The sequence below is a fragment of the Strix aluco genome, chromosome 1, assembly GCF_031877795.1.
Source record: "Strix aluco isolate bStrAlu1 chromosome 1, bStrAlu1.hap1, whole genome shotgun sequence".
In the NCBI taxonomy this organism is placed as follows: domain Eukaryota; kingdom Metazoa; phylum Chordata; class Aves; order Strigiformes; family Strigidae; genus Strix; species Strix aluco.
The window spans coordinates 51,736,253-51,754,340 of record NC_133931.1 but is presented as its reverse complement, the minus strand read 5'-3'; the positions used below and the strand labels follow the sequence as shown (position 1 = coordinate 51,754,340).

The 18,088-nt window shown below is 42.9% G+C and overlaps 1 protein-coding gene across 2 annotated transcripts in view; it reads left to right on the top strand.

The window, feature by feature from the left end:
* Positions 1-18,088, top strand: part of CABLES1 (Cdk5 and Abl enzyme substrate 1) — a 76,347-nt gene that overhangs the window by 2,634 nt on the left and 55,625 nt on the right. Inside the window, exon 1 of one of the 2 annotated variants that reach the window (XM_074820829.1) lies at positions 316-557. The exons of the other annotated variant lie outside the window; for it this stretch is intronic. The gene's annotated coding sequence lies outside the window, so the exon portion shown is untranslated. Of the gene's footprint in view, positions 1-315; positions 558-18,088 lie in introns of those variants that run through there. 2 annotated transcript variants of the gene reach the window in all.

The window sequence follows — 18,088 nt, the reverse complement described above, 5'->3', positions numbered from 1 at the left end:
GGCTTTGCTGACTGTCATGACACTGCACATGTGCAGCCTGGGTCAGACTTTGGCCTGCCTTCAATAGATTTGTGTTTGTTCTGGAAAAGGTATGTATTTTTAAACATCAGGAACGGACAGCTGCAGCCCACAGAGGTTGTACAGTGTTTGCTCCTCATCATCTCAATGAAAAGACGTGGTAGAGGCTCCGGTTGCTGGGTTCACTCTTGGCTGCACAGAAGATAAATCGTAGGCATGCACAGGGCTGGCGTGAGCCCAAGGACAGAGGGTTCGAGCAGACCTTCCGCTGCTCTCAATGGAGAGAAAGGAGCCAAATGGCCAGCACATGGCCAGCCCTTCTCGGCACGACCGGGTGGGAATCACAGCAACTGCTCAGAGGCAGGCATTAGCTCACCTGAAGGAGGATGTGGAGAAGCAGAGAGGGAGAATCAGAGATGTTTTTTGCAGTTCATGTGTGCATCTGCTGTCTCTCCTCCCACCTTTCCACTCTCCTTGCAGCGGGCTTTAAACTGAGTTTGATGCATCGTTTGACAGACTAGTCCTCTGTGCCGAGACACGTGAGTTATGTTGTAATGTGAAACCATTTTCTATTACAGTATCAGGCAAGACAGGCTGCCTTATGTTGTTGTTTTTATTTAGTTTTCAGAAACTATTGTGAACATATAATCAGAGTTTCCTGGCTTTTTTGTTTGTGTTAGCAGTTCGTATAATTGCTTACTAGTTTATATTTAACAAGGTTATCATTAATGTGGTTTGGGTTTGTGCTCGATGTGTATTCACAAGAAACAAATGATACAAAAAAAGAACATGGAGCTTCTAGCTGTTCGGAGGCTAGTGTGTAATTACATGTAAATGGAAAAAAACCCGCTTGTTCAGAAGTCAGCTTCTTGACGCCAAAGGCTCCTGTCTAGTGGAGAAGGAATTTGTCTCAGTTTTGTGGTGAATGGGTGGCTGAGGACACAAGGCTAGTGGGAACTAGGGCCAGGTCCTGCTAGGTTCATGTCAAATTATAATTCATTTTAATAGCTTCATCTTAAATTAGCTCTATGGAACAAGATTTCAGCAACACTGGTGTAAAATTATTTCAGAATCTGGAGGTTAGGTGATGATCCCAGGTACTTGTTTTTATGTATGCCTAGAATTCTTGTTGCCGTAGTTTTCTTTGGGAAGAATATTGCTGTTTCCATACCTGAGATTGCCTTTTCTACATAAGGCCTTTTCCAGTGGGCCGGGTGGTTAGAAACAAGCGCATGTTTTTTTGTGTTGGTGGTTGTTTTGGGGTTTTTTTTGCTAAGGAAACAAGTCAGTGATTGGATTTGGAGTTTAAACATCGCTTACAGTTGCATTTGTCTGTGTCCCTGTGTCAGGCAGATGGGGAGGAGAATTCCTTCTGGGAGCAGCTGGTGCTGGGAAGGAAGCAGAGAGGAATATCTGCTGAGTAATCACTGGGGGAGAGGTCCACTCAAAAGGACATTGAAGTTATCGTGGTCAGAATAGATTTATCTTTAGAATTTATTGACCTACAAGACAAATCTCATTTCCTGAGTAATTCTGAAATTAATTTATGATTAGTAAAGCTTGTGAAGATTCAATTTGTTTCTACCCGTTAGGAAATTCAGAGCTGCGTATGGCCTCGGTATTCATCTTCTGGAAAGATGCAGCGAAGGGTTGATTGCAACTGGAATGGTTGATTTGCCTGGCTTTTGTAGGGCTCACAAAGTGTGATGGGTTGTTAGTGCTGGAGGAGGCCTCCAGGATGTTGCTGAGGAGCTGAATTCCACCATTTAGTTTTGTGGGGGAGGGCTGAGAGGTCAGAGCCCCGTCCTCCGCAGCTATGAGTGGGCGGGCAGTGCAGGCTCAGCCCACCACAGAAGATGCCTCCAAACTGAACACGCCGGAGACAAAAGAAGAGTCTCTCAGAAACATGTGTCTTACAGGCAGAGGCCTGAAAGAGGAGCAAAACAAAGAGCTGGGGGCACTGTCCACCCTGCGGGGTCATCCCAGCATCAGGAGTTTGCTTGTGAGCCGCTGGAAGCACATTGGACCTTTTGTGTGGAATGGAGACTCTGTTATTCACTGAACTTAAAGCCCTTCAGGCAGCCCGAGTTTCAGAATGATGTATGCAAGAATAGCGTGAAAACAGCAATTTAATGGTCTGAGAAGTGAATGGTAAGCGCACATGCTGAACTAAGTCTTTTCAGAGGTGTGTGACCTTGTATACCACTGATGGTCGCTGTCTCTAAAGAAGGAGATGCTTATTGACTTCAGCTGTCACTTCAGGAGGGTAAATGGCCTTCCTCTGCCACCCTGAAGAGGGGACATTCAGCAACAGAGTTAAGACTCAGGTAATAAGGGCCATTCCACTGCTTGCACCAGCGTCCTGCTGCATCTCTTGGGGCAGGTCCCTCACAGTCCATTTTCAGCACTACAGGCCTTGTGTAAGGCGGTTGGCCCCCAAGAAGGGACTTGCAGTCCTTATGCACACAGCTTGCAAGTTCCTCCAGGCGTCCTGTGAGGGACACTGAGTGCACCTGTGCACCCATGTTCTTTATCATGAGCGTGCTGAGAGGCTGGGTCCTCACAGTCACTTTGAGCTGTGCAGGAGCAGTCGCTGACTGCTGGTGGGCTTTCTGAGCTGTGCACGTGCCAGCCACACATCACACTGACTAGCATCCATCACCGTTGGTCTCTGCCAGCCTTTTGCCTTCTTCAGGGCACAGGTTTGTGCCTTCCTCTGTTGCTTCCTTTGAAACTTGTGGAAATGTGATCATCTTCCAGATGTTAGTTGAAGTTGACCAGTGGTTCAGAAGTCACTGCAATACAATGATGCACAGACAGATGAACAGCACAGATGCATCAGCCTTGTTTCCTTAATACACAAAGCTTTTAAAAACAAATCCCACAGAAGTTTGCTCTGGCATATTTTAGGCTCTTATTATGCTACTTAGCAAGAAACTCAGGCAGATAAAAAAAGGTAATATTCATCAGACAAGGGAAAAACCCTTTGCTGTCAATTCTGAAGAGGAGCTGGGACAGAACATAGCGTTCATGACTATTAGGGAATTAATTAGACACCTTCATAGAGGGACAGATGCTGAGAGGGAGCTGCATCTGCCGAAGCCGGATGGGTGAGAGGGCTCTGCCTGGGTGGGTGCTCGTTAACCCCTATGAGGCAACCTGAGCCGGTAACACATGAATAGTCGTGTTTGTGTTGGCTGCCTTTGCTGGCCACCAATTCAAAGCTTTCTAGGTCCAACCCTGCCTTGGGAAGTCCTGTGGTTATACCACACAGGTGCTTAGCTGGTATGTGGTAACCCCTCATTAGCCATCAGGAGAGTGGAAGAGTAAGACATTTCAGCAGGTTTGCTTATGTGTTCAGTGCATTTCCATTACTCGATCTTTCTTTTCACCCTTTTCTTTATCAGCAAAGCTCCTGTGCAGGCAGCCAGACTGGCCCTTTTCCTTGGGAGCCTGCTACACAGCTTTCTGCTGCACAGTACTGTCTTGAAATGATGAAGATTGGTAGCAACCATGTGAGTCACCAGCCCTCCAGACCATCACAAAAACATAATTTGATGGTAGATAGATAGGATAATGACAGATCATAGTTTGATGACAGCTTTTGTATTAGAAGTATGGTTTAATCTGTAATTATTATGACTTGGAGAACTCTTCTGGTGGAGGATATAGCTTAGCTTGGAACAGTTCAAAACAGCTAAAACACAAATATGAGATTTCCAGGTGTACTCTCTGAAAGGAAGAAACACTAACCCTCTAGTAATCCTGTGGCTTCCTTGTTTCAGAGAGGTAAGTACCAAGTCCACAGGCTCTGTAGGGTTGTGAGTGTGATAGGAGGTAAAGACAAGAAGCAGAATCAAATCCTGATTTAAAAAAATTTTTTAAACATTTTTTTCACCCCTGATTTCAGCTGTTCATAGTCTCTCTGGCAGGATCTCCACTACACGAACATAAAGGCTTATCTTCATAATTTAACCTGAAAATGCAGAAGTTTGGTTTTACATGTTGGGACTTCTGTACACTGAAACTTCAGTAGATACCAACTTATCCCATGATAAATATGGGAAATCAGACTCTATTTGAGCCATGCAAATACCCACAAAATTCATCTCTACATGTATGTTAATACCTCCAAGGATGTAATCAGTCCTTTCTGACAAATGCTGTCTTCTACACCTGTAATTGCTATTGATAGCTGTGGGGCTGCCACCAGATACCAGGCTTAGCTGTGCAGCAGGTGCAGCTTTTTATGAAAAAAGGCAACAGAGCTGGCTTTTTTCATAACCCAACTATAAAACCCCTTGCCAGTTTGCTGTAAGAAGTATTCCTAGAAAATGGAAATGACATAATTTGGCATATGGAGAGTATCTATCTGCTGGCCTGCAGTTTGCAAATAACACGCTGAGAAATTTCAGGAATGGTATTTGATTTCGTAAGAAGGGCTTAGCAGAAGTTTTATTTGCTGCAGTGGTAGGGTAAAGAGCTTGGCAAATCAGTTAGGAGAAGAAAATTTCACCGGTGGTTGGAGAAAACACGATGTGCCAGTGGGAAACTTTTAGGACTCTCAGGGTTTGCTTTTCAGGCTTCAATATGCAGATTTAGAGTACATATTTAAGGAACTGCAAGGTTCCTTTACAGGGGCTACTGTGTTATACTCATAGCAACTGCTTTCCTGTCATGAATGCTAAATGTATTTTCTGTTCTCATGATGTATTTCAAAGTCAATGCTGCTCTTGGCAATTATGTTTCAGAGTTTTTGCCTAAGGAAGGTTTTCTATCGTGGAAAATTTAGAAGTGAATGAAAAATGAAGCAAAGGCTACCTTCCTTTCTAGACTTTTTTTTTTAAAAAGCCTTTCACCCCATATATGAATATAAATGACAAGCACAGTTGTGTTTTCCTCTGTGTTGTTATAGTTTAGGCTAGCAATTCTGTGAAATTGAGGTTTGGGGGGAAAAAAGATTCATTCCCCACAACTGAAATGTGTTTTCCCCTGCTTGTCTTGTATGGCAGAAGAAGGTATGTCCTTTCTGACCCAGGATCCTGCAAAGCCTGAACCGTACATTTACATATGTATAAATTACTCAGTTAAATCAAGCACTAATGTATAAAGTTATGTTAGTAAGTAAATCTTTGCAATATACTGTATAATATTGTTGGGATTAAAAAATAGAAAGCTAGATAACTTTATAATAATTTTTCAGACAATAACGGATTACATTTTGGTGCTCCTACAGATAATCATATTACCAAGGTAAATATGATTAGGTTTTCAAAGCTACATGCTGTCAAGGTAAGTCAGACATAGGCATGTCAGTTGATGGACAAAGACATTGAAAAGCATAAATTTTCCTGCAGAGAAAAAAAAATATCCCCTGATTTTGTGTAGCAGGAAAAATCTGTAAGTTGCCATTATGTTGGCTTCTTTCTGCACCACATCATGCAGTTGAAACTGAGCTGCATGGAACAAACAGGGATGAAGCTCTTTTCCCTTTCTCTAGGCTTTGGGTAGGATGTTGAGCACCAAGAAGTCAGTAGTGACACTCAGGTTGCAACCTGCTTTCAGGTAACTTTTTTTCAGCCATCCACATTCTGTCTGCTGTGTGTGGCCTCACCCGTGACCGTACAAGACATATCTGCACATATTTTGGGGGGGGATGGAGGGGGAAGAAGTGATACTGAGGGGACAGAGGGACAGAGAAGTGATACTGGGATGCAGTGGTGGTGCCACTGCACCCTCAACAGGTACCACCCACTAGGTGCTGTTGCTGTCCTTGGAGTTGAGATTGTGCCTTCTGCAGCATAGGAAGGCTGGTGGTGGGTCTCCGTCATCTCCCCTCTGTTGGGCCTCATTCCATTTCCCATTTCAGGATGGAGAAAGAGGCACTGCAGGTACGGTGTCAGCAACTCTGGGTAAGGAAGGTGAATGGGGAAACATGCGGGAGGTTCCAGCATTCCTAGCATCATTTCTGGTGGGTCTGCCATGAGTGGAAGGTGCAGGGAAAGGTCCGAGCCCTCCAACAAGGTTGGATCACACAGAGTTTAATATACCAGAAGGGAAGAGGAGGAGGTGAGAGACCCCAGCTGAGCTGTCTCCCTGTCCACCAGGAGGTGTACATGCTGGCACAGTGGCATGGATTTTAATTTCATCGCAATGAAAGAGTCAACAGTTACCATTGCTTTTTACAGAGATCACTCACAGCACTGGAGCAGCCTGTTCCCCACTGCATCTGCTAGCAGAGAAGTGGATTATAACCTCAGTGTAGTGGTGTGCCCTTTGAAGGGTGCAAGCAGCACAGCTTTGCCAGCCTACATCAGGGGGAGATCTGCTGAATTTTAGTTTTCTGGGTGCATGGTGCTGGAGGAAGGGAGAGCAGAGCCTCACCACCCCAAGAATCTAGGATGCCTTTGGCATCAGGGAGGACCATTGTGTCACTTGGAGGAAAGTCTGGTTTCATCCAATACCTCCAGCACGTGCAGGGATGGAGAAAGGGGAACCAGGAGATGAATGTCACATAAGGCCCTTTGCCTTCAGGCCTGCTTGGATCACATACATACATTTGTGTGTACACAAATACAGTCCATACCTACAGTTCAAGAAGCTCTGGTTACTCCTTGTTCACACTGGCATGTGCTAGGAACCTGCACTTCCCACCCCACTACACTCAGCCTGTCTGAAGGATGTAACATAAAGCAGAAGCTAGGTGTCAGCTATGGTCTGAAATGTGTCTTGAAAACTTCTTTTTTTTTTTTCCTCACCAACTTTATTCCTTGTGTTTTGTCTGTTATACCCCCCTACAGACAAAGCTTTTATTTTTTTGTTGCTTCTGGACTTGCGTTAGTACCTACAGATCCAAGACAAAAGGAGATTAATTTTGTCCTTTTTCAGTCAAGGTTGCAGTCAGCTACACACAGGCAAATGCAGGGTGACAGAAGGATTGCCCACGTGTCCGTGGGGTGTGGTGGACTTGCACAGCAGAGAGTGAAGTCCTCGCTAGGTGACAGAGAGCTACATGAAAATGAAGACTCCATCTTGATATGTGGGACATGGGCAGAGTTGAGCAGGCTTGGTAGTTGACAAGCAGACTTCGTAGTTCACCGAATTTACTGAAGTGAATGATACTGTTTCCGACTGTAAAACATGGAGGTGTTTTTTGAATAATAGAAAGAGAGGAAAAACAGCTTTCAGATGCTACAGTGCATAGTATGGTTTAATTGCTTGGGTAGGTGAGTCGCCCAGGTGCTGCAGCAGGTTATGTAAAAAGGCGTGGAGAGCTCGCCGTCTGCTATTAATAGTCTTGGAAGCGTGGTCTTTATAACACAAAGGTGTAATTACATTTTCTAAAATGGAATTCACATAACCTCCTGTTTTCAACCTGCTGTGTATCTTAGGAACCTCCTTAATTTTATGAGGCTGTTTTCTTAATTAAAGCAAAATTGGGTTTGATTTTTAATTGGTGGTGTTTACAGTTTTGTAGAATGCCATCTTTTAGCCTAACCTAATCCAGAAGAAGTGGCAGCTAAGAGGTGGTTGCTTAATAAGGCAGAATTATCTACAGCAGAACACAAAGTGCCACTGTCAAGTCCCTCCATCATGACCTTTGAGATTTGTAAAATCCGTATTTTTCCATGTGCGTGACTCGCCTCAAGATAAAATGCTTTTCTATTTTAGAAGGCACTCCAGGTACTGCAGAACTCACGAGCAGCCTCACAAATAGCATCTCCGCACATTTGTTTTAAGGAACAGACTTCATTGTCCAGGTTTTTTTGCTTCTGTTTGTTTTAAAGACATTATTATAAATATTGGTTTCTTGTTTGTTCATTAGTTTCCTTATTGATGTAAGGCTATTCAAGTCAAAGATAGTGCTGGGGTGGAACAGGGAGCAGAGTTTGAGCAAATGCATTTAAAAGTTAAAAATGCAAATTGTATTAATTTTGCAGCACCTTTAAATAGGCACTTTCAAGGCAGTGTTTTCTGTTGGTATCCTTCTGTGTGAAGGTTGAATGTATGATGTGAACGGAAACATGTATTTTGACGTGGTGAGTTTGAGCTCACAAGCTTCCCTTCTCCTGGAAGGATGTAGCCTTGCAGCAGGAGCAAGGATTTTTTTTTTATGGTGTGGTACAGATGCTGTGCTCAGTGCTGTACAAAATGCCATTACTCCTCCATGTCCCTTAGGAGCTAAGCCCCAAGCCCACAAACTTTTGTGCAGCAGGGCACGGTGCAAGGGTGTGGGCTCTAACTGGAATTCACTCCTTTGGGGAGGATGGGGTGGGCGCAAAGAGGCTGGAGTGAAAAAGCCCTTATGAACCACTGAGTGTTTGCAAAGGTCGAGGCATCTGAAAAGGAATGGGCTTTGAACTAATTGCAGGGTTGCTCAGGTACAAATGAGAACAGGATTAGGCCTATATGATTGGACTGGATGATCTTCAAGGTCTTTTCCAACCTAGACAATTCTGTGATTCTATCTTTTCTATTTTAGGTGTGAGGGTAATATTTCCAACCTGTCAAGCGATTCTATATCTCGAATATCTTACTGGATAAATGAATGCGGTATCAACAGTTGAGGGTAGCACAATCTTTCGTGTAACTGGCAGTTGTTGCAGTTCTGTTTTGTACGATCCCCAGGAATATTTCAACATGGTCTTGTCTGGCTTTTGTGTGTGTGTGTCATTTACATATGTTAGAAGAAATACAGCTTTTGAGAGGCTCTTGACTTTCACATCCACTTTACCAAGATGTGGGGTTATGGTAATGAAGACTTCACTTCTCTAGTGTTTGTTCTGAATTAGATGTCTGTCTTGTGTTATTCTTGCTAAAGAGAGCAGAGCAGTTGAGCAATTCAAGCTGGGATTTCTGAAGGAGCCTCTGAACCATGAATTTTGAGGAACTCTCTGAGCTCCTTTGAAAATCTCACTTTGAAAAGACAGCATGTGCTTTTCCTTTATGGGTTTTCACAAATTTTGCCTACCACACTGTCCAGACCTACTCCTATTTGTATACTTGTCCTCCCTGGTGTTTTTTGGGGGAGTGGTTAGAGTTGTTGCAGACTGTAATTGCTGTTCTGCTTTTATTGAAGTTAACAGCACACCTCTGGTTTAATCAGTGGGTCAGAGAGCTTGCTTTGTGCTGTCACATTAATAGAAATGGACAAAAATGCTTTTTATAAAACTTGAAATGTGACTTCGGAGGCCACAGCACTACTAATCCTTTGCATCTTAGGCCATGGAGGGACATGGGCCATAAGAAGCAGCAAATTGAGGTGCAGGTTGTGCTTTTGTAACACACTGTGATTGTAATTCTCTGATTGCTCTTAAAGCTGTTGTTTCCACAAGCTCAGAATGAGAGCAAAATTAGAATAAAAAGACATCCCAAAGGCTTGGTCAGCTCCTCACATGATGTGCCTGTGCCATGCTGTGGGGTGATGGCTGCACTCTTTCTTGTTTTGCACAAGCTGTTTAAACATCCAGTGTGCTGAAACAAAGCTAAATAAGAACCACCAGCACTATAAGTTATTTAAACCTGGAGCCTTTGCAAGAGAATTGGGCCTTCTCCATCCAGAATAGCTGTGTCTGTGTCAAGAAGCAGCATGGCCCAGCCAGAGCGGGTCGGTAAAGGCAGAAGCTTGGTGCTGAGGACCAGATGTCCATGCTGTGGATGTTCAGACCAGCTCCGGCCTGGACCTGTGGACTGGACGCCCAGCAGTAGTTGGAGGACAGGCACTGTACTCCTGCAGTGTGTCACCTGGCTTCCCACTGTCGGAGGTGAAACCTTCATGCTCCAGGGTGGCTCCATGCTGCAAAGACAAGCATGTCATCAGCGGGCATGGTCAGGAGACTCGCTTCAAAAGCATGCTTCTGAGCCAAAGTCAAACACGGTGGAGATATGCCTGTAGAGTCTCAGTTCCCTGTTCTGGGACAAAGGGATTCATATCAAGCTAATTTAAATTGCTCACACCCTTCCACTTGGGTTAATACACTTTTTGTTTGACACTGTGAATTCAGATGCCTTTCCCCTAGTCATTTCCAATGGAAATCACTGACTTTCCTCTTTCCACTGGGGGTTTTAAAAAGATTTGGTAGGGAAAACATATTTTTTTTGCTTGTTGAATCAGAGGACTAGACATCTGTTTTCTTTTTACTGGTCAGTTGTGGGTTTTCTAAATCTTCATTTCATAATGTGGTAGATTCTGTGAAAATGGATTTTTTTTTTTATTACGGTTATTCACATTAACAGACATCTTTCTCATCTGTTTAGTGGAAAAGGTGAAACAGGAAAACCGAAATTTCAAAATTCTGTATCACATGTTGATGACAGTTTGTGAGCTTGATCAACACAGAGGTCTAATGTCATACCCAGCACAGTTCTACCCTTGCTCTGTGCTGTTTTTAGACGTGAACATGCAGCAGCTGAGGAAGTAGTGGTTTCTGTTCGTGAGGTCTGGGGAGGAGGGTTCATTTGTTTAATTAAAAGAAAGAAAAAAACACACCCACTTTTATAGAAGTATAGCTAATTTCACTTCCAGTGAAAGCAGTAAGGCAAAATTTTGCCGGTAACTTCTATGTAAGTAGCCTTTGTGTTGTGTCCCACCTGAGATTTGCAAGGGGCAACCACACCAGGGTTTCGCACAGAGGTTGAGGGTTGCTCTCCTCCTCCAGTCCCACCATCTGCAGCTCCTCACATGCACGTTTGTGCTTCTCCCCTTTCCCAGCCAGATGTAGGCAGCATTTGGTGAACACATATACGCATCTATCTGCTCTGACGCATCCAAGCCCTCTCCCCTCTACATTAGACAAGCTCATTATTGTTCAGGTCTGAGGAGGCAAAGGATGACAGAAGGAAAAAAAACAATAGATGTTTTGTATAATTTGGGGGTTTTTTTCTGCTGCTGTGGGGGCCATGGCCCTCGTATAGCAGCACTTAGTTCAAACTTCTTCCTCTGCAGAGGTTCACAGGGAGGAGGGAAAATGCTGCGGGTGCTTGGGCAGTCAGAGAGATAGTGGCAGAAGTGCATTTTTTGGTTCCTTTGCTGAATGGATTCTTTGTAAGGTGCTGCTCCTTCTAAAGGAAAAATAATGGCATATAAATCTCCTGTTTTCCAAATAGTGGTTAGCAGATTCTGCCCAAGAGAGGAAATCTTCGCAGTTCTCCTTATCACTCTGGCACAGGTAACTGAATGCTGCTCTGTTAGCACTTGCATTCCCCATTTTACTCGTTGAACTTGTATAGATGGTTTCCCGCTGTCAGGATCGAGTACTCTGCCGGGAGTGCCACTGGCTGCCCCATGACAGTGCCTGTGGGAGAGCCTGAGCATCGACTGCAAACCCCTGGTCTGCTCCCCTCCCCGCTGCCACTGTCGTCTCCTCCTTACACCTTGCTCTGGAAAGCTTCACTGTGGGCACACAGATTGCTTGACCGTCCCTTTTCTTGCTGACATTGTTCTTGCAGTCTGCAAGGCTGTGTTAGTGCCTGTTGGAGCATGGTGGGATGGCTGGAGCTGTCACTGTGAAGGCTTTAGATGTGCTTGACTTCAAACAATAGCTGTATGTCCACATTATATTTGTCCTTATTAGTACAAGCAAGGATGTTTATTCTGTATTGATAGCTGTCTTTGTTCTTTATGAGGTGCAGGGGTTTTTTCCAGTTGCTAAAACACATTTTTTTCCTGTCTAAAACAGTGGTTCTATTCCCAACCTTAGTTTTTGGTTTTTCTTTTCTTTTAAAAACCTTCAAAGCATGGCATGCTTGTTGTGGTCGGGTGCAGAATTAGTTCAGATATGAAAAAGTAAGGGAAAAAATTGGGAGCCCTAGGGCCTCTTTCTCTATACCGCTTCTGACTAATATGAAAACAGAGAAATTTTTGTATGCAAACAAGTTCAAAAGTATGCTAAACAGTTTGTCTTTATACCTTGTAGTATTGTCATCAGGATACTATTTTCTGTGTATTATTTACTTACACAGATACTACTTTATATATAATTTGAAAGCTTTAAGTTACTAAATACAGGCTACAAAAGTATATGCTTCCTGAGCTCCTACTTAAAGCCAAAAGAAAGAGATGTGTATTTATAGATAATAAAATGTATTATTTGGGGAGGAATATTGTTTCTTTAATTGCCTGTCTGATATCCTCCTTGGAAGATTAAGTATTTTTGGTAGCAGCTTTGTGGTCTATACCCTGTTTGCTTAATATCTGTCATAAAATGATGTAACTTGGGCAGGTAAAACTTGAGCTTGCATTCAACTCGCTGGTCGGGTATTGTAAACGGGAAACTGTTGTATATACATAATCCCTTTAGTCAATACTGTTGTTCAAAATCCTGTTTTTTTCTTCCTTTCCCCTCTCACAACAAAGCTCCTAGGTCTGCGGTGAAGTGTTTTGTGACACATTTTTGAATGGTCCTTTTGCCCTGTTTTCAGTTCTTCAATGCAAGAAGCTTTATTAGGAAACAAGAATCCCTTTCTTCTATGTCTGTGTTTTTTTAGCTTGGGGCTGTGATGTTGAATACACAGATACACACACAAGTCAGATGATCTAAGATGTGTGATATTATAAGGTTAGCTGTTTCACATGATAATTTAAAATCTGTATCGGAGTTGTAGGTCTGCATTTAATGTCTATGACATCTAAATACGTCTTAATCCTTTCTGAAAGATAGATTTTTGTGTGTTTTCACACACCCCGAAGGCTGTTCCAAAATAAATCTTCCTTGTGTTGAAAGAGGCGATTTAGTTTGAAACAAGTATTTCTAAATTAGCTTTTGCCATTGAAAAAGAGCTGTAGAAAAATAGAGCCTGCTCCTGCAAACACTTGCAGATACGTTCAGTCTTACTCTCCCAGGTAACTTGCTGCCTTTGGTTTATAAAGTCATTGCCTAACACAGCCAAAATGAGCAGTTTTGTAGTTTCATTTGAGCACGAGCCCCATCAGCCAAAGTTTCTGCAGAAGCACATTATTAGTCGTGCAGTTAGTACCTTCATTAAGAATATTGAAGTGCACGAGTTTTTGCAGGATCAGATCAAATTATTGATATAAGTAACTTTTATCCAGTTATTAGTCTGGTATATTTTAAAATCTTGCAGAGAGTCAGCTTTCAGTGGTTGCCTTTGAGATGTTTCTGTAAATGAATGTGTGAAGTTAGTTCTTGTAATGATAAAAGCTGAATATAACTTACTGCAACCTGGGAGAATACTGGGCACTAAATCAGTAAAGTCTGTGACAAAAACTGATTCTTTTTTTCCAAAGTGGTGGCAAAATTGGATTTTTTTCAAGGCATTTCATGCTTTATATTCCTTATATGCTTAGTCTTCTAAGGAGACACAATGAGCTGCTGTCAAAATTTTCTCCAGCTGGTTTTCTGTTTTAAGTTTTTTGTTGTCTGTCGGATGCTGCTTATAGAGCAAAGACTTTTCTGCCTGGACATGCCTCTAGGTGATTGGGGGCAATTAAAGGAATTACTGGCCCCAAAGGAGAGGCTGGCTGAAGCAAATACGCTCACAATTCCAAGATTGTGTTTCACAACCCAAAGTATCACCTTAAACTGAAGTAGCTGCTGGTTTAAGCTAGCATATAGGTCTGACTCTGCTCTTGTATAACCCCACCTTTAGGTTTTTCAGCTTTCAGAAATACATAGCTTTTCAGATTGAATGGAGTAGGAGGGCCAGATGCACTGCATCTGTTTTCAGGGACTGAAACTTCTTCCTTTTCTTTCTGCATATGCAAGTGCCTTCAGCAGAACTCAGTAATCATGTTTGAAAGGTAGCATATGCATGCACATCACACTCCTGGCTTGGGGAAATGGAGGAGCAAACAACAGATACTGTGAGCCACAGCTTAGTGGTTTTTAAGATTTTTAGCAGCTGTTTTTAAGATTTTAGCATGGTTTTTTCATGACAGTTGGAAGCACTAGCAACATTTCTAAATCACATGATCCAATAAAGGGTTGGTCCCATGTATCTCTACATCTTTGTTGCAGAGGAAATTATTCCAATATCGCCAACTTCAAAGTCTTGCAATGTATGATAGAGGCTTTTTAAAGTTCCTGGACTGTTGGGATGAGGTGGAGATGCTCAGTCTAATTTCTTTGTAGTCTATCTTTTTGACAGAGGTCCTAACTTTCAAGATCAAAAAAAGTTTTAAAAAGATGCAGCCTTAAAGACCTACATACCAGAAGGCAAAAATAAGACTCTTTAAGGATTCGCTGAAATTAATAAATTTTTAATATGTTTTAGCTTTGTATTTGTTGTTTAAACGGATAATACAGAGTCACAGGTCTCTCGTGCCTTCTGCATTTGGAGAGTTGGTGATGAATACTGAAGGCACCGTATGCATATGTAGAGTCCTTGAATATATTTTTTTATGGAGATAAGACTCTCCAAAAAATGCTGAATACCACCATGGAAGTGGTAACAACTGTCCCCGTCACAGCATTGCTTTTAGCACCTTCTGAGGCAGATGTGGGTACAGCTCAGATGGGTTGGGGCAGCTCAGGCACCTCGGTACCAAAGTGTTCCCCAGGAGCAGGACTGTCTGGTGAAGTGCCTCTCCACTGACCTTTCCTGTAACAGGAGCCAGGGTAAGGTGTATGAAACTGGAAGACATGCCAACATGCCCCAACGATCAGCAGTGTGGTTCCTGAGTTTACAGGAGGAGCTGTAGAGAAATGCAAGGGGAACCATGCACCATGCATCCTTCAGACTGTTGAACTTTGTCCTCGCATCCTCTCCTCTCCGGTGGTATTTGTGGGAAGGGTCTGGATACAAGGACTCACTTCTCCCAGAAATCTGTGATACTGAACTCAGTCAGGAGGGACTTCTGATTTTATTTTTTTATTATTACTCTTTTTTTTCCTTCAAGGCAATTGCCTCCTGTTTCAAAAATGCCTTTCACCTGCGAACATGACCTGGTGGCATCCTTGCCTGTCTCAGCAAAACCAGCTGGCTGCTCTGGGGCATGCTAAATCCCCAACAGGTTGTTAACCTGTCGCAAGACAGGGTGTCATCTGCTGAACTGAGATGTTCAAATCCAGCTCGGAGCATTTTCAAAATTACCTGTTTTACATGAATACAAGTTTTGTAATGGTGTTTTATGGTCACACTGGGGGCAGTGCCTGCAAGTATTCATCTCTGGCTTTTGCTGAAACTAGTCCCAACAGCAGCCACTCACTTGGGTTACAGTGGCTGCGGGGCTGGCTGCTGCCCATAATCCTGTCTTTGGGGTATGAAGCCAGCCATGAAGTATCTAATTAAAATACCTGGGTCTGGATGACTTAATGATTTTTGACAATAACAGTTACTGGCAGTAGTAAAAGTTCCTTGACAAACAGGAAGTGGCACTGCAAAAGTGTCACAGTGCATAGCATTGGGATGGGACACACAGCTGCCTCTTGTATTTCTGACCCTTATTTTTAAGAATTTCTCTCTAATTGTTATAGTCTGTGAATTGGAATAACATCATGCCTCCTCCTGAATATTCATGAAACTGGGTAGTGCAGTGACCAGCTCCCCAGTCCCTGTGGAATTTGACAGGTTTAGTGGCTGTAGTAGCTCGGGAGGTTGATATTACTGAGTTTCCTGTCAGTTTGTGATTTTTTTTTTTTTTTTAAATGTATATATGGTCTGTCAAATCATTTGTCGTGCAACCAGAGGTTAGAATGAGGTCTTCCAGAGATCAAGATAAATATTTTTAAAATTAAAGGCCTGATTCTGTGAAAAGGTGAGTGGGTATTTAGTTATGCTCTGAAGTAGTTCATGGGGCTTCAAATGGGAATTAAAAATAAGAAGAGCTTGGAGTGAAGGTCGTCTCTGCACAGGACTCTGCAGCCCAGTGAAAGCTGCTCCTCTGGTGCTCCAGCTCCCCAGTAAACCTGTCAGGGACAGGGTGGGATTATTTGCAGGAGTAAAGGAGAGTAGGGCTTTCTTCCCTGTCTTTTTCCAGGACAGAAGAAAAGAAAACTCGGGTTTTACTGTACGTCTAAAGGGGAGAGCAAAGCTTTCAGAGGAAGTACAAGGTTGGGAAGGGAAAGCAGCTGTTTCCTTCTTCCTCCCACTTTCCTCTTCACTTCCCTGTCCCTCCACCATCGCTGGGAGGATCTCAGAATGCTGCAGAGATTTGGGCTCAAGACTTACTTTGTAGTGAGATGTGGATTGGGAGACTGGTTGGGGGATACGACTTCATGTAATTTTTCTGACGTTCGCATTAAGTACAGAGCTAGAGGCAGTGTTCCTGAGGCCTGCCCTGAAGAGGCAGTTGGTTGGGGTGTCAGCCTCTCTGTTGTCTCAGGAAACTGCCAATTTCATTGACGTGAAAAAGTGTCTCTTGACTGTTCTCGTTTAAGAATAGGATAGATAATTTGGTGTTCTCTGTTTCAGAGAGTCGGTGCTCTGAGTTGCTCAGAAAATTGCTGTCCTTTAGCGTGAAAACATGTGTTTTGGGGGTGTGTGAAGCGACACCGACACTGTTTGCCTGCAAGTGAAACTAAGCAGGTTGTTCAAACGATGGTTGGGTTGGTCTCCTCTCAGTTTTTTTCAAATGCTTGCGGCAAATAACTGGGAGAACTAAATTCAAAGTGGCTCCTCATGAGAGAGTTAGGACAGCTCAGGAAATACATGGTAATAGAGGAGAAATGTGTCATTTTAGTGATGCCTTGGTACAGCATCACACTGTGGCCAGATGGGCAAGAGGAGAGAAACCTTGCCACTCCTAAGTGTTTGGACCACTTTGCAAAATGCTTTGAAATGAATTTTTTTTCCTCTTCTGTCCTCCACTGGCTTGCCTGACAGCAGTGTCAGAATACCTCCTGCTCCTCCTGTGGTTACAGCCTGGAAAGTAGCTGCAGAAAGAGCTTCTATAGAATAAAATTGAGGGGTAATAGAGGATAGAGAACAGCATGGCCATGCTTCTTATGTTATCTGTGATGCCTAACAGTTTCGTCAATAGAAGAGATTTCTTCTCTGCTGTCCTTGTGTTAGTGGGGCACAAACCTACAAGCAAAAAAAATTGGATAAGTGAATATTAATGAAATCGAATGAAATCTGTCATTCATTATCGCAAGAGCAGACTCTTGGAGAATTGGGTTGCATTTTCAGTGGATTTAAATATAATTTTGCTTATGCAATCCTGTTAAACATTGTTGCATTTAGTCACTGAGAAAGTTCATTATATTTGCTATATAAAAATGATGACTTTGGGGGTGGGATTAAAGCTTTAGCGGTGGTTGCTGTCTTTCTTGTGGTCACAGCAGTGAACTGTTAAATGTGGAGAAGAGGGGGGAAGCTGTGGGTAGGCCAGATTTTCCGTCTGCCTGGAAACACAACCTTTAATGCTCTTAAGCCAAACCAGAGGAAACTCCAAGCTTTTTTTCAGGAAGCAAAATTCTTCAGAAAGGTGACATGTTCAAACAGTGGGAAATAGGGTTTTTTTCTGAATCTTTTATATCATATATGCAGATGAATATATATATGTGTGTGTGTATATAATAAGAAAAAAAATAATTTCAAAGTGCAACACTGGCTTCAGGCAAATCAAAATGCTCTGTTCCGTACAAAATCTGAGATTTTTTTTGATTTTGCTGAGAATGGTGGCTAAAATGAAAACAGAAATGTTGTGGGTTTTTGTAACTGAGTCAAAACCGTGCACCTAACGTCTAGCAGTGCCTCTGCCCCCCAATGTTGTAGTCCATGTTCCTGATTGCTGGAGCTGCTTGGCATTTTCAGCCTGAAAATCTTGCCCATAGAACTGTGTCGTGCATTTTTTTGCTGTTACAAACCTAAGCGTGTCCCTTTGGCCTGCTCGTTTCTGTTAATGAAAGTCTGAGCTTGATGTAGGGGAGAGCAGGTCTGTCTGCCTTTGCTCGCAGTGTTGGTGCAGTGGGGTATGGTCCGAGGGGGTTGATGTGCAGACATTGTTCTGCAATGTATTTTATTCACACCAAGCAGTCTTTGCTCTTAACACGTCATTTGCTCACTCAGTTAAAACGATGTCTGTAGACTGATAGCTCTAATTTGACACAAGGCACCTGGTGTATCAGTGATTAAAAATAAGAAACATTATGGCTAGTTATTGTACAAC